Genomic DNA, 16062 nt, shown 5'->3' on the forward strand with positions numbered 1-16062 from the left:
AACTTCTCATCGTCATTTAACATTTGATTAAGAAAAAATCTAACTATCGACATTAGATAATCGCAGTAGGATTTAATCTGTTTCATAGCAAATTAAGATGGCTTCCCTCGTTTTACATACGGAGTAGCATAGAAGGGTAGAGTTTTAATTTGACTTGTCTTTGGAAATACTGAACGTAATTGATCCCCTTTTTTTGACTGATATTCCTATTAGGGATCCAACTTTCACAATATTGAGGAGTAGGGTCACCTGTCCAACCTCGTGGGTTTTCTCCGGGTCCTCTGGTTTTCTCCCACCTATGTGCAAGCGAATTATTGAAATAAAAATTAACCATGTGTTAGTATCGAAATGACCTAATTTGTGTCAAGTGGATGTTAAACCCCATCTCTATCTCTCTCTTTCACAATGTTGGTTCGGATGGAACAAAAAACAAGGTCCTGCGTACACATTGGAGTGCACATAAAAGATCCCTTGGCAGTTGGAATTCATATAAGAGTCGGCCATAGTGTAACAAATACTCTAACTTTCATCAAATTGAATGGTCATTTACGAGTAGGACATAAAAACTCATTTCATTTCATTTCACAATGTTGCAGCTGGCTAAAATCATTCACAGAGTTTTAATTTATTATGGAAATAACAGAAATTAAAGTATTTATGCATGAGCTAATAAAACATCTGTTTAATTTACCTAAAGTACAGAAATAAAGGATCAATATAAATATTTGAAATTAACGATATTAGAACATGCAATTTACATTCATTTTATTTACTGAAAACACCTCTGGGGATTTGGTCATTCCAAGAGGGAAATCAAATGAGCTTTTCTAGAAGAGAACATATTGGTATTGGTAATAACTAAATTTAAATATAAATTTTGTCAGATAGTCATAATGACATGCAGTGCTGAAAAGAGAGTGGAACATTCATCATCCCAAATGGAATGAGTTCTACATATCCAACACTATTGTTAAAACCAATGGTTCAGTCTTAACCTTTTAACACTTGTTTTTTTGATCGTCTTAAACTAGTAAGGGGTTCGAGTGTGAATATTATATCATAAGGTCTGTCATTAAGTTTCTATCCTACACTTGTACGTGACCAGGAGTAGTGTCGCCTGTCCAACCGCGTGAGCTTTCTCTGGTTTCCTTCCACTGTTAAAGACCCCTACACGCAAGCGATTTATCTAAATAAAATTGTACCTAATGCTTAACCCTAAAATGACCTAGTTTGTGTTGAGTGGATTTTAAGCCACCCCCACCATCTTTGACAAATCTTATATAAATTGAATGAAATAAAATGAAATCGGATTCAATATCGTACCTGACTGCACCAAATAGACTAATGAAGACGGACAGTATGTAATGGGGAATATTGTCCAGTAAATAAACTGACCTCAACTTCATATATAGAGACATGTAATGTTTGTACTATGACCTATTGAAATAACACATTTTGACCTTGTAGGATATTTTGATGTTGAGTATTGAAATAAGAATACAAACATATACTAGATGTATATATATCACTAATAAATGGGTGACAACCATCAAAGTATTTCCTACCGGTGCCATCAAAGAAAGGCTCCAAGGGCCGGTTTTATAGCTGTACATAGTTTTAGTGTAATTTGTTTAGTTTGACAGTGTGGGAGGAGAGAGAAAGAGAAATGGGTTTTAATGTCCCCTCGACACAAACTAGGTCATTTTGGGACTAACACATGGTTCAATTTTATTTCAATAATTCGCTTGCATGTAGGGGTCTTTAGCAGTGGGAGGAAAACGTCGGACCCAGAGAAATCCTACTTAAGGTTGGACAGGTGACCCTACTCCTTGTCACATACGACCGGGGAATCCATACTATGCCAGTTGACTCAATGACAGGCCTTACGATACAATGCACACATGCTAACCATTCGGCCATCTAACACCCATGTGTGGGAGGAATACTGTCTAAAGCTTTGGACCAGGTTCCAGAATTAGAATCAAGATGGACATTTTGCATTTGTGAGCATTTTACCCAAACGTTTTGTTTAAACGAAATGGGGTTTATTGTCCTATTGTTGTGTACCAACTGGGCTAATTAAGTTAATTAATGTTGATCCCAACATGAACCGGGTTCCTCAGTGTGGAATGGAGGTCAGATTTTCTCTCTTTCACATGGTCCAGTCTGATCCCATTTGATCAATCAAGTCTGTAACAACTGTATGATGGCTGAGTGGTTTGCCACCTGGTCTAATATGATATACAGACCCCAGTGTGAAAGCGTATTAGTTAAATAAAAATGATCAATAGGTCAATCCCCAATTGATCAGTTTATCAGGATTTTCCATCGTGATATCCCCTTGGCAGTTGTACAGGACAGAGGGCCGTTGACAAGAATAACAGCTGTCTAGTTGTTCGGATTTGATGAAAAACAAAGGTCCCATAATGTACACATTGATGTGCACGTAAGAGATCCCTTGGCAGTTGGAATTTGATATAAGGACTAAATTTTTTCTCATAGCACACTGCATGGCGTATGCCCGTATTCATTAGCCCAGTCGGAGCAGAATGGTAGGATGTTAAACCCCATTTCTATTTCCCCGATTGATCTGCCCGACCCACCCCACCCTATCTTTTACAGTAATCAAGATAGATCAATCTATCTCATTAACAATTATATTATTAACGTTACTGCCTTATTATGTCTACAGTTACCAGGGGTTACGCCTCTATAATACCGTTATCAACTTAGGTAGAGGACTCCGAGTCTAATAAACCACTTCAAGAAGGTGGAGTTTGTTTTTAGTTATCACCAAAGTACCAGTTATAAAAAGACATTCTGTTGTGGACGTGTGGTGGGGTGGGGTTTCTAACACTAGTACTGGAGATCATAACACTGTAATCTGGGTATCATTCAATCTTGTGTATTTAGCACTAATTTCTTTCACATTCATTCAATATCAAAACTTTGTTTAAATAGGGTTTCAAATAACCGAAAATCATCTAATTTGTACTTGTGTCCAGTTTAAAGCTGACCATTTAATTTTGATAATAAGTGTCCAATTTTCTGGAGATCGAAAAATGTCTGTCATATTCCTGGGGAACCAAGGTGGCTCACTGACTATGAATGAGTAAGACATTGGCACGCTAACCTGTTGACGAGCGAGAACGTATGAATGTCTGTTATGTATGCTAGTTTATTATGGTTTTCAAGTTTCCTCACACCGCTAAAGACATGAAATGAAATGAAATGGGGTTTAATGTCTTACTGTTCTGCTCCGACTGGGCTAATGAAGACATGTATACGCCATACAGTGTGCTATGGGGGAAACTTTGCCTGGGCAGCGGCACTATGACCTACTCTTATATCGAATTCCAACTGCCAAGGGATCTTTTACGGGACCTCTTTTTCCATCCTATCCGAACAACTACACAGCTGTCCTTGTCAGGCCCTCCGTCCTGCACCACTCTGACAAGGGGGAACCACGCCGGAAAATCATAATGGACTTTCTCGGCCAATGCAGGGATCGAACATGCAACCTACAGGCTAGCTAGCCAGTCTTACCCACTTAGCCACTGTGGCTCCCCTGCTAAAGACAATTGCATACAAGGAAACTATTGAAATAAAAATATACAATATATTAAGTCCTGAATAGACCCGGTACCCTTCAAGATAATCATGTAATTCATCGAAACTAAGAAGGAAATCATTTTTTAATGACATTTTAGGATGCATGGAAAAAGATAATCATATAATTCATCGAAACTAAGAAGGAAATTATCAAATTTATAACATTTGTCAGGATGTATGGAATTAAAACATGAAAATTATGATGTTTTAAGATGGGGGGGGGGGCGAATGGTTAGCGCATGCACGTTGTATCATAAGGTCTGTCATTGAGTACTGGCCTGGTTTCGATTCCCCAGTTGTACGTGACAAAGATTAGGGACGCCTGTCCAATCTCAGTGGTTTTTTCTGTGTCCTCCGGTTTCCACCCACTGTTAAAGACCCCTACACACAAGCGAATTATTGAAATAATATTGAACCATATGTTGGTACCAGGATGGCCTGGTTTGTGTCGAGTGGAAGTTAAACCCCATTTCTTTCTTTCTTGTGTTTTTAAGATACTTTTAGCGTCCGCTAGACACAAACCAGGTCATTTCGGGACTAACATTAGTCTGATTAGTACCAATAGTAGGATGTTAAAACTCCATTTCATTTTGTTTGTGGTGTCACAGTGGCTAAGTGGGTAAGCTGCTGGCTTTGCTAGCCTGGAGGTCGGGTGTTCGATCCCTGCATTGGCCGAGAAAGTTCATCCAGATTTTCCAGCGTGGTTCCCCCTTGTCAGTGATGCAGGATGGAGGGCCTGACAAGGACATCTGTCTAGTCATTTGGATGGGATGGAAAAACAAAGTCCTGTGTGCACATTGAAGAGCATGGAATTCGATATAAGAGTAAGTCATAGTGCCGCTGTCCGGGTAAGGCGTATGCCTGTCATCATTAGCCCAGTTCGGAGCAGAATATTAGGATGTTAAACTCCATTTCATTTTATTTGTATCTTTCTGTATTGAACAAATGTTTTGTTTATTATTCTTTGCCCGTTTTCAGAACATCAGTTAATTCAGCTCAAGAACAATTTTTGTGGACAAGAATCTATTTTTAACTTGAAAGCGATCAGGTGACACTTGAAATAATCGTGAATTATAATCGCGAAACTAATTATAACTACAGTATGAGGATCACAATAACGACTTACAGTCTATTGTCTACACTAACTACTTCAACACCACTTGTATCAAGCTCTCTCATTGGTCGGTCAATGACAGCATTGAGTAACAGATCGCATTTCATCCAATTATTGTCTAGCTTTCATTTCCTGTTTCCTTCAACTTCAAACAATATTCCTTTAAGGTTTACAAGAATTTGACCAGAAGAAAATATTTGTACTTCTTTTCATAGGCATTTTATTAGTAAGTGCAGGGGTTTCCACCACAGACAAACAATTGCAACAAACACACATATCAGATCAAGTGATTGAAGCTGGGGGTTAGCCGTGAGCGTCCACTGAGCCTTTATAGTGATACAGCAATTGACTTCCAATGAAAAACAAACTAAAAATAAGATAAGCAACTCGAGAAAAAGGGGACCATTTCCCAAATACTGAACATATTATATACTATTCAAAAAAAGTAGGGGATATTTGATTTTGGGGGCATAATACTAAAATATGCAAATGACTACGAAAAAAGTCACTATAGAACCTAACAGAAGAAACATTTCCAGTTACATGTGATGCCCAAACGCACCAATAGCTACCGCATGGAATGCAGGTGATGCTTGGGATCATCATGGGGGTCCAACCCAAGATTTGCACGACTCTGACTTTGAATTTTACAGTCATTGTGGCATTGAATTCCAGGGTGGAAACATCAGTTTAATTATTTTAGTGACCAGAAAACAAATTTTGATATGTGTCGGCTTACCCAAAATGAAAGGTTACGTGCCCTTGGCATGCTACAGATCGGCACAACACAGGCGGTTGTGGCGCGGACGATGAATGTTTCTCAGTCTGTCATAAGCAGGCTATGGTCCAGATACCGTTATACACAATCTGTACAGGACAGACCAGCCCAGGATCGATTTATCCGTACCTTGGCCTTGAGAAATCGTGTCATCACAGCAAATCAGATCAGCGCTCGTCTTCAAACAGACACTGGTGTGAGAGTGAGTGGCCAGACGATTCGGAATCGACTGCATAGGGGTCACCTTCGCGCCCGACGTCCTCGCGTGATCCCTTGTTTAAAAGATCATCACATTCAGGCAAGACGTCGTTGGTGTAGGGATCGTCAACACTGGGGTAATCGACGCTGGAGCAATGTGATGTTTTCAGATGAGTCAAGGTTCACTGTTGATTTTTTGGACAGACGTAGGAGGGTGTGGCGTCGTCGAAACGAGCGCTTCCAAGACGTTAACATCATCAGACATGATCGATTTGGGGGTGGTTCTGTTATGGTGTGGGGAGGCATCACTGTTGCTGGAAGAACGGCTTTACATGTTGTTGCAGGGCGTGTTACAGGCCAGTACTACCGGGACAACATCTTGGCAGTCCATGTTGTGCCGTTCGCACGACGTCATGGCCGCCGTTTCATCTTCCAGGATGACAACGCAAGATGTCACAGGGCCAGGATCGTTACAGGTTACCTCCAACAACAGAACATCACCACATTACCTTGGCCAGCACTGAGTCCCGACCTCTCCCCCATCGAGCATGTCTGGGACATGCTTGGACAGAGGTTACGTCAACGTCAACAACGTCCTGCCAATGTCCAAGAACTTGCTGCTGCGTTGCAACAGGAATGGGACAATCTGGACCAAAATGACCTTAGACGTCTCATTAGGGGTATGCCACGTCGGATCAATGCTTGTTTGGCAAACAGAGGAGGATTTACCCGTTACTGACTTGGTTGTGATGCTGTGGTAACTTTGCTGTTTGACCCCGGGTATCATTTTACCCTTATAATGGTCAGTCTGTGCCTTACTTAGTCTAACGATCATTTGGAATAAATCGATGAATGTGAACTTTATCTCATTTTGTCATTTGTTTCTTCGTCAGTTTCATTAGGTGACTTTAATAACACTTAAAAATCAAATATCCCCTACTTTTTTTTAATAGTATATTAACGCAAGTTACAATTTACTTTTTGGCACCAACCGGTTTGTTGCAGAAATTGGGATGATTATCATACTTTTTGAAAATTAGAAGTCAAATAATTCAATTAATATTCTCCTCGATTAACATTCAAATCTACAGTTTAGGTACCTCCTTAAAGATACATTATGGGAGATTCGGTAACGAGTTGGCAGTTCTCATTATAATAGTTAAAAACTAGATAATGTAAAGGTAATTTGGTGAAAATTTCATTCAAATTGATCTACTATGAACCGAGAACTAAGCGACTGAAATTCCCATAAGCCTCGGTCATCATTACTAAAGTCAGTATGATAAACAGCATAGTCTCGATTATCCATTTAATCGTTTAATAGAGAAGGAAAGTTATGCAGTAAATCGGCTTACAATCCACTAAAGATCGCAGGCTAGCGCTGCCATGTAGAGTTGATTATGGTCTGGATAGGTTAATTAATGTCTAATTAATAATTTAGATAAGATTTCAGGCCTAAAGAAAGACCTGAAATAGGCTGATTTAGCTCTTGCATAATGTTTGTTTAATATTATCAATGTTTATATCATTCAAAAAATTTGTGATAGTCGCATTTTTCTATATTCAGCCATATATAGGAAATTACATGAAATGGGTTTACTGCTCAACTTTAATGCTTCTTCCGGGATAATGATAACAGGCATATGATATGCATTGGGTTGGGGTTTTTTTTGGGGGGGGGGGGGGAGGGGATTTTGCTTGGACAGTGCTGCTGTCATCTACACTGATATTGAATTCCAAACTGTCAAGGGGGGTTGGGTGGTCAAGTGGTTAATGCATGCATATTGGATCATAAGGTCTGTCATTGAGTAGCAAGGAGTAGGGTCGCCTGTCCAACCTTGTCCGTTTTCTCTGGGTCCTCTGGTTTCCTCCCACTGCTAAAGACCCAGGGCTACGCGCAAACAAATTATTGAAATAAAATTGAACTATAGATTAGTTCCGAAATGACCAAGTATGTTAAACCCATTTTGCTCTCTCTCTCTCTCTCTCTCTCTCTGTGTCTCTCTCTCTATTTCTCTCTCTCTCTCTCCAAACTGTCAATGGTTCTTGCACACCAGTGTGAATGACTTCTAAAAGCTTGCATTGTAATATTATTGAAACCTGTGGGAAACATGCATGGCTTCAGCAGTACTCTTAGAATGTTTGTTATTAATAGTATGATATTACAGTGTTTATTGTAACGTTCTGGGCCAGTGTGGTGGATCAGGAAGAAAGACATTGGGTTTCTATCCTGGACTGTCCAACCTCGTGGGTTTTCTCCATGTCCTCTGGTTTCCTCCCACTGCTAAAGACCCCTACGTGCAAGCGAATTATTGAAATAAAATTAAACCATATGTTAGTCCCAAAATGACCTAATTTGTGTCGAGTTGACGTGAAACCCCATTTCTCTCTCTCTCTATTTTGCTATCCTGGAGGTCCTGTGTTCGACTCATGTGTTGCCCGAGAAAGTTCATCGGGATTTACCAGTGTGGCTTCCCCTTGTCAGTGGTACAGGACAGATGGCTTGGCAAGGGATGGCGCATGTATAATCATTCAGATAGGTCAAAAAATGAGGTCCCATTACACACAGGCGTGCACGTTTAATAATAACTGTTGACAGTTGGAATTCAGAATAAGGGTAGACAGAAGTACCGCTGTCCGGGCAAAATTTCCCTTATAGCACTTTGTGTGGCGCCTGTCCGTCATCATTAGCCCAGCTTGGACATTAAACCTCATTTCATTTTAACTTTCTGCATGCACAAGTTTCAAAATAAAAATTAGTAAGCTTTTAGTTACAGTTCCGTTATTAATGTCTTGTTCACTTCCGATGTTTAGTTGTAGGTATTTTTTTACCTTTTTTTTGTTTAAATGTTAAATCTTGATCATCTGGTATCAGTTTCAATCTGATCTTTCACAACTGTTCACCAGAGGATCAAGCGATATTCTCAACTAATCTCTCGTCGAATGGATAAAATATCAAACTTTCTAAATATTTGGATAAATTTTAACGTTTTCTCAGATACTCTGGTTGAAATGTATATTTTCATAGGTTACTTTGACATTGATTAGGGTGGCCCACCTGATGTAACAGACTGAGGCAGACAGAGAGAGAGCAGGGTTAACGTCCACTCAACACTAGGTCATTTTGGAACTAACATATGGTTCAATTTTATTTGAATAATTCGCTTGTGTATCTATGTAGGGTGGGGGGTTGGGTGGCCAAATGGTTAGCATACACACGCTGTATCATAAGGTCTGTCATTGAGTCAACTGGCGGGGTTTCGATTCACCGGTTGTACGTGACAAGGAGTAGGGTCGCCTGTCCAACCTCGTCGGTTTTCTCCGGGTCCTCCGGTTTCCTCCCACTGCAAAAGACCCCTACGCGCAAACTAATTATTGAAATAAAATTGAACCATGTGTTAGTCCCGAAATGACCTAGTTTGTGTCGAGTGGACGTTAAACCCATCTCTCTCTCTCTCCCTCTCTCTCTCTATGTAGATCAGTGGGATAAAACGCATAAGGTTGGACAGACAACCCTACTCTTTGCCATGTAGAGGAGGAGAATCACAACCCTGCAACTTGACTCAATGGGGGGGGGGGGGGTTACCACATGCACATTGTATCACATAGTCTATCATTTAAGTCTAGTGGCGTGTTTTCGATTCCCCGGTTGAACATGACAAGGAGTAGGGTTGCTTGTCAAACCTCGTTTGTTTTCTCCGGGTCCTCCAGCTTCCTCCCACTGCTAAAGACCCCTACGCGCAAACTAATTATTGAAATAAAATTGAACCATGTGTTAGTCCCGAAATGACCTGGTTTGTGTGTGTGTCTCTCTCTCTCTCTCTCTCTCTCTCTCTCTGATGGTAGAAGAGGGAAATGGGGTTAATGTCCACTCGACACAAACTGGTTCATGTAGGATTATATTTTTTTCAATATCAATAATTCCCTTGCATGCACGGGTCTCTCCTGCAGGGTTGTCTTGAACTGATTTTCTGTTTGTTTGTTTATGTGGTTCTCCTGCACTTACAATCAAACATCAGTATTAATTTTACTATCTTCTTCATACACGCCCATTCTTTTTTTTATCTTTTATTCTTCATGAAGGTATTTTTTTAGACTTTGATACAGGTAATTAAATTGAGATAGTACATGGGGGTTTATATTTGTTTTAGATATAAGGAATGATTGCCCAGTGTTTTTAAAAATATCAGATTTTGTCGAAAGTTATATTTTTAAAATTTATTAAAATAAAGCCTTAAAATAGATGGTATCTATAAACAGTCCTACCTTGTTAAATTGGCAAAGTAGAGAAATTGGCAAAAATATCATTTTCATCGACAAATTCAAACGTTTGAAGTTAGCTACTCCATGGTGGAGAATAGAAAACAAGGGAGTTAATTGGGAGGTAATTGTGTTATTATTTCCGGTGTAAATGAGTTTTAAGTGTGAGAATGACACCTATGATCGTATAATAGTGAGTTGACAACCTATTAAGCAAAAGACATAAAAATAATTATGTTTTGACTTTCTTAGAAAATATGAAATTGTAACTTTCAATTATGATTCTGCTTATCTCTGAAATTTATAAGTATTCAATTCTCGAATGATAGAGATGGATAGTTGAATAATCCTCTATATTTGCTGGATAGTGGATACAGTATATAGTGCAAATAACGAGAGACAGGATCTAGGATACTTCAAATATTGACTTCCATCCAGCGGGATCCTGAATACTTTAAATAACGACTTTCATCAAACCGGATTGTTCATATATCGGCTCTTTTCTGGGTCGGCTATCGAACAGTTCAAATATCATCAATCATGCGGGCTGGTTAGTTCAACTATCAGAGGGGGGTTGAGTGGCCAGATGGTTAATGTGTGCGCGTTGGATAAGGTTTGTTACTTTCATTGTCAATATTGTTGAAAAAAAAAAACAATCAGCAGCCAATAGCCCTTTATAAAACTTAATTTACATTGTACTGTTTTGGTCTTTGTCTTGAGGAATCTTAAAGTTTTTAAAAATTTTGTGAAGTGAAAAAAGTCCTGTCTAGTTTGAATCACTCTAGCAAATGGTTTAAAAATCACATTTTTTTCCAAATTCTTTTCATTCCAACATATATTTTTGTTATTTTTCTTTATCAAGATCATTGAATATTTAGACATTCTGTCATTTCACACAAAAGTTTAGGATTTTTTCTGAGAAGAACACCAAGAGTTTTGTGTCAGCTAGTTCATCATTTGTCAACAGTCGAGCATACTAACAATTCCTGGTATTCTGGCATCAGTCTCAATTTGCCTCCAGTGCTGAACTTTTACGCATGAAAAACACTTTGAGAAGGACATTATTACATAAACCCTTGTAGAGTGGGAAGTAAAAATATATATAAACTTCATAGATCTGGTTACCATTCATATCTCATCCACTTTCAAACTTTTGCCCTGTGGCCTAAGCAATGCTTCTGTTACTTTTCTTTTGTACAGAGTGAAGTAAATATATGGACATGATATATACCATTTATAGCTCCTCCACTTTCAAGCTTTTACCCTGTGGCCTAAGCAATACTCCCGTTACTTTTCTTTCGTACAGAGCGAAGTAAATATATGGACATGATATATACCATTTATAGCTCCTCCACTTTCAAGCTTTTACCCTGTGGCCTAAGCAATACTCCTGTTACTTTTCTTTTGTACAGATGAAAAACAATATATGGACATATGATACACTGCAACCCAGGTATTATTTAATCTTGTGTCTCAAGCGCTAATTTCTTTCACATTCATTTTTTTAAAAATTCATAAAAATCTTGAAATTAAAATCTCCCCAAATCGTCTAATTTGTATATGTGTCCAGTAACACAGAGTTTAAGGTCTTGGGACGAACAAGTATATTGATTTTCAATGAATTTTGATAACTTGAACAGCTAAATCCATGATATTAAATGTTTCATATACTAAACGTTAGCTTGGGGCAGAACTAAAAGCCAAACAAATTCTAATGATTTTCGGATAATTTCTTAATGAGTGTTACTCTTAATCAGATTTTTTTGTATTATAAATGTTTCATTACCGACTGCTTGGACGACTTAGCTGCTGGGGGGGTATGTTTTGTTGCCTGGCAACCTATCTTTTAAGAGTTGTTGAGAAATTAAACGCTTGTTAATTGGACACTCATTATCAAAATTGAATGGTTAGTTTTAAACTAGACACAAGTACAAATTAGATGATAATAAAGGATTTTAAAAAACTTTACGAATTTTTAAACAAAGATTTGATATTGAATGAATGTGAAAGAACTTAGTTCTAAATACCCAAAATAAAATGATCCTCGAGTTACAGTGATGCAATGTATAGCTTTGCCACATTCAAGATTTTTGCCTTGCGGTCTAAGTAATGCTCCTGTTACTCTTCGTATGTCCAGAGGGGAGAAAATATATGGACATGATACCATTCCTATAGCCCCTCCACATTCAAAGGTTTTGCCCTGAGACCTATGCCATGATCCTGTTAGTCTTCTTTGGTACAGAGAAAAATACATTTTTGGATAGGATAGATCTACTTACCATTCATAGCTCCTCCACATTTATCTGGTAGTGCGGAAAGGCTACTCCTGTTCTTCCCACTCCCATTCATACTTTTTTTTCTCGCTCCCGTTCATAATCTTCTTGAACAGTTATTTGAAGTCATATTTTTTGCCTGTTTGAGGATGGAGCTGGATGAAACTTGACATGGACATTCTTTAGAACATTCCAAAAGCATTAACAGAGGTGAACTTGTGTTATAGGACCTGATCTGGGTCGACAAAACATTCCATAAGGCTTTCATTAATTTATGGCCACAACTGAAGGAATATAGCTGGAAACCACAGGGTTGATCCAGGTTGGAGGATTGATGGCTGAAAGGTTAGCGTGTACGCGCTGTATCATAAAGTCTGTCATTGAGTCAACTGGCGTGGTTTTGATTCCCCGGTTGTACTTGACATGGAGTAGGGGTCGCCTGTCCAACCTCGTGGGTTTTCTCTGGGTCCTCCGGTTTCCTCCCACTGCTAAAGACCCCTACGCACAAGGGAATTATTGAAATAAAATTAAACCACATGTTAGTCCCGAAATGACCTAGTTTGTGTCGAGTGACGTTAAACCCCATTTCTCTATCTTTTTGATCCAGGTTGATCAAACTTGGCCTAATGATTTAGAAAATTGACAAGAAATCAATTAAAGCCACTGAGTTTACAAGTGATTCGAATCTCTCAAATATCCTCATTCAAAAGGTTCCGGACCTGTTTGGAAATTTTGGACTTTATTTTTTAATATTAGTTCATTTCCTTGTATATAAGAGAACTAAATATTTCGTTGTTGCCAAATTTTAGGGCATTACCTCCGTGGTAGCAAACTGCATGTCATATGCCCATCTTCATTAGCTGGCTTGGTGCAGAAATAGGGGCGTTGGATGGCTGAATGGTTAGCGTGCGCGCGCTGTATCATAAAGTCTGTCATTGAGTCGACTGGCGTGGTTTCGAATCCCCGGTTGTACGTGGCAAGGAGTAGGGTCGCCTGTCCAACCTCGTGGGTTTTCTCCGGGTCCTCCGGTTTCCTCCCACTGCTAAAGACCCCTACGCGCAAGCGAATTATGTAAATAAAATTAAACCATATGTTAGTCCTGAAATGACCTAGTTTGTGTCGAGTGGACGTTAAACCCCATCTCTCTCTCTCTCTCTCTCTCTCTCTCTATCTTTCTCTTTGGTGCAGAAATAGTTAAATGCCATTTTATTGCTGGTAAATTTTCTACTTAAAAGTTACAATATACATATGTTGATAATGGAAGTAGAAAATAGAAACTGCTTAAAATTCATAGCCACAATGACAACAACCTTATCTTTTTTTATTTATGTTTTAAATTTTAATCGAGAGATTTAAGCTTCAGTAAATGTATATCAAGTGGCAGAATGTAGATAAACTTGAGATTCTGGAGATTGTAGATTTATTTATGAGGTATATATTGATGAAGGTTTATTGTAATGAGATACATGTTGTACTGTTTCCGATCTCCAACATGATATGCTACTCAGTGGAGCTATTACATATTTTATAACCAATATAATATGCTACTCAGTGGAGCTATTACATATTTTATAACCAATACAAATAAATACACACCAACAACATGCACAAAAAAACAGTCCATCAACATGAACAAATAACACACACCACCAACATACACAAAACAACACACACCACCAACATGCACAAATAAACACACACCACCAACATGCACAAAAAAACAACACACCACCAACATGAACAAATAACACACCACCAACATGAACAAATAACAACACACCACTAACATACACAAAAAAACACACACCACCAACATGAACAAATAACAACAAACACCACCAACATGAACAAATAAACACACACCACCAACATGAACAAATAAAAACACACCACCAACATGAACAAATAACAACACACCACTAACATACACAAAAAAACACACACCACAAAAAAAAAAAAAATACACAAAAAAAACATACCATTTAAAAACAAATAAACACACACCACAAACATAAACACAGAATATCAATATACACACAAATAAACACACAATATCCATATACACAAAAAGCATGTATAGTGTATGCCTTATGCCTGTCTCCATATAGCCAGTCGGAACAGAACATTTCAGTTTTACAGAATATATCCCCAGAAATGTATTTTCAGTTTTTGGGGGCATATAAAGGCAGGTAAGACGTGTGTTGAATCTCAAATTATAATTAGTGTGACAGAGGCTCTTTAACATTACAAGCGAAAGACAATACATAATAAAATACATGTACTTCATGTCAAAATCCACTTCCTGTCTCTTCAGTTAATAATAAACTACTTCCTGCATATCGCTGGTGTGCCTCGAGGAGCATCTTGAATATCAGCAGATCATATCACGATATCATCTGAACCTCCGACCTCTTATACCTCTTCAACCAATAAAAAACACTTCAGTTGATAATCGCCCCAAGTATTTCTCTTAATTTTGACATTTTACTCCCGTTTTGTAAATTACAATTTGTGTAAAAAAATATTTAAATACTTTCTCACAGATTAAATTTTTCTCACCGAATTCTGTTCTAGAAAAATCATAAAACTAGGTTTCTTTTTTTTTTTTTTTTTTTTTTTTAATGAAAGGGCGGAACTGTTTGTCAATTTGCATGCAATGAAATACGGTGTTTTAAAGTATAACACATACTTCTGGAAAAACAGCTACTCTATTATTTGGGCAACATTTCGAAGAGTATCCTCTCAACACTCTTCGAAACATCGCACAAATAAATAAGTAGCTGTTTTTCCATAAGTATGTGTTATAGTTTATTGCTCTATCCAGTTACTAAATGCCTCTCAAAGATTATGGTGTAATTGTTAATGGGGATGGGTTGGATGGCTGAATAGTCTGTCATTGAGTCAACTTGCGTGGTTTTGATTCCCGGGTTTCCTACCACTACTAAAGACCCCTACGCGCAAGCAAATTATTGAAATAAAATTGAACCATATGTTAGTCCCAAAATGACCTAGTTTGTGTGGAGTGGACTGTGCTCTCTCTCTCTCTCTCTCTCTCTCTCCCTCTCTCTCTCCCTCTCTCTGAAAAATGTGGATTTAATTGGAAAGAAACACAGTTATCCTGTTCAATAATTAATTAAAATTATATTTTTGTGTAAATTATAACGTAAATATAGAATGCGATGAGAAGGTCTGGAATCTATTATTCAGCTGTTAAATATTCTACTTCAACGCAAAACTAAATATATATTAAAATGGACAAATATTATGGCACTTCAACTTTTGGCTTTGATTCCATTTTAGAAACCATTTGCAACATAGTGAAGCAGTTGTTTTTGATAGGAGTATGTTGCCTATTTGCTGTTAGATTTCTCCCTCGTCATAAATGTCAATTTTTAAGTGTTTTTAACATAAAAACTGTAAAAGGTTTAACCCTGTGAAATGTCTGATTTTATGGAATGTGATTTAACTAACAGATAAATTCTTCAGCTGGTCAAATTAAAGTAGCCAAGTCTCTAACTCAATATCATCCAATGTCTCTGACATTGAAAACACAAATTATTTGTCATTTTAATTCAACATTGATGTTGTGATCTTACCAGGGGAAAAAGATGGGCTTCTGATATCCAATATTTAAGACTGGCTTGGTTTCGAATCCCCGGTTGTACGTGACAAGGAGTAGGCTCGCCTGTCCAACCTCGTGGGTTTTCTCCTTGTCCTCCGGTTTCCTGCTACTGCTAAAGACCCCTACGCGCAAGCAAATTATTGAAATAAAATTAAAACCATATGTTATTCCCGAAATGACCTAGTTTGTGTCGAGACCCCATTTA

At 38.1% G+C, this 16062-nt stretch overlaps 1 protein-coding gene across 1 annotated transcript in view; it reads left to right on the plus strand.

Annotated features, from left to right (window-relative positions):
* Positions 1–16062, plus strand: part of LOC126814672 (protein FAM184A) — a 103218-nt gene that overhangs the window by 44601 nt on the left and 42555 nt on the right. The window lies entirely within an intron of this gene.

The sequence above is a fragment of the Patella vulgata genome, chromosome 3 (assembly GCF_932274485.2).
Source record: "Patella vulgata chromosome 3, xgPatVulg1.2, whole genome shotgun sequence".
NCBI lineage: Eukaryota > Metazoa > Mollusca > Gastropoda > Patellidae > Patella > Patella vulgata.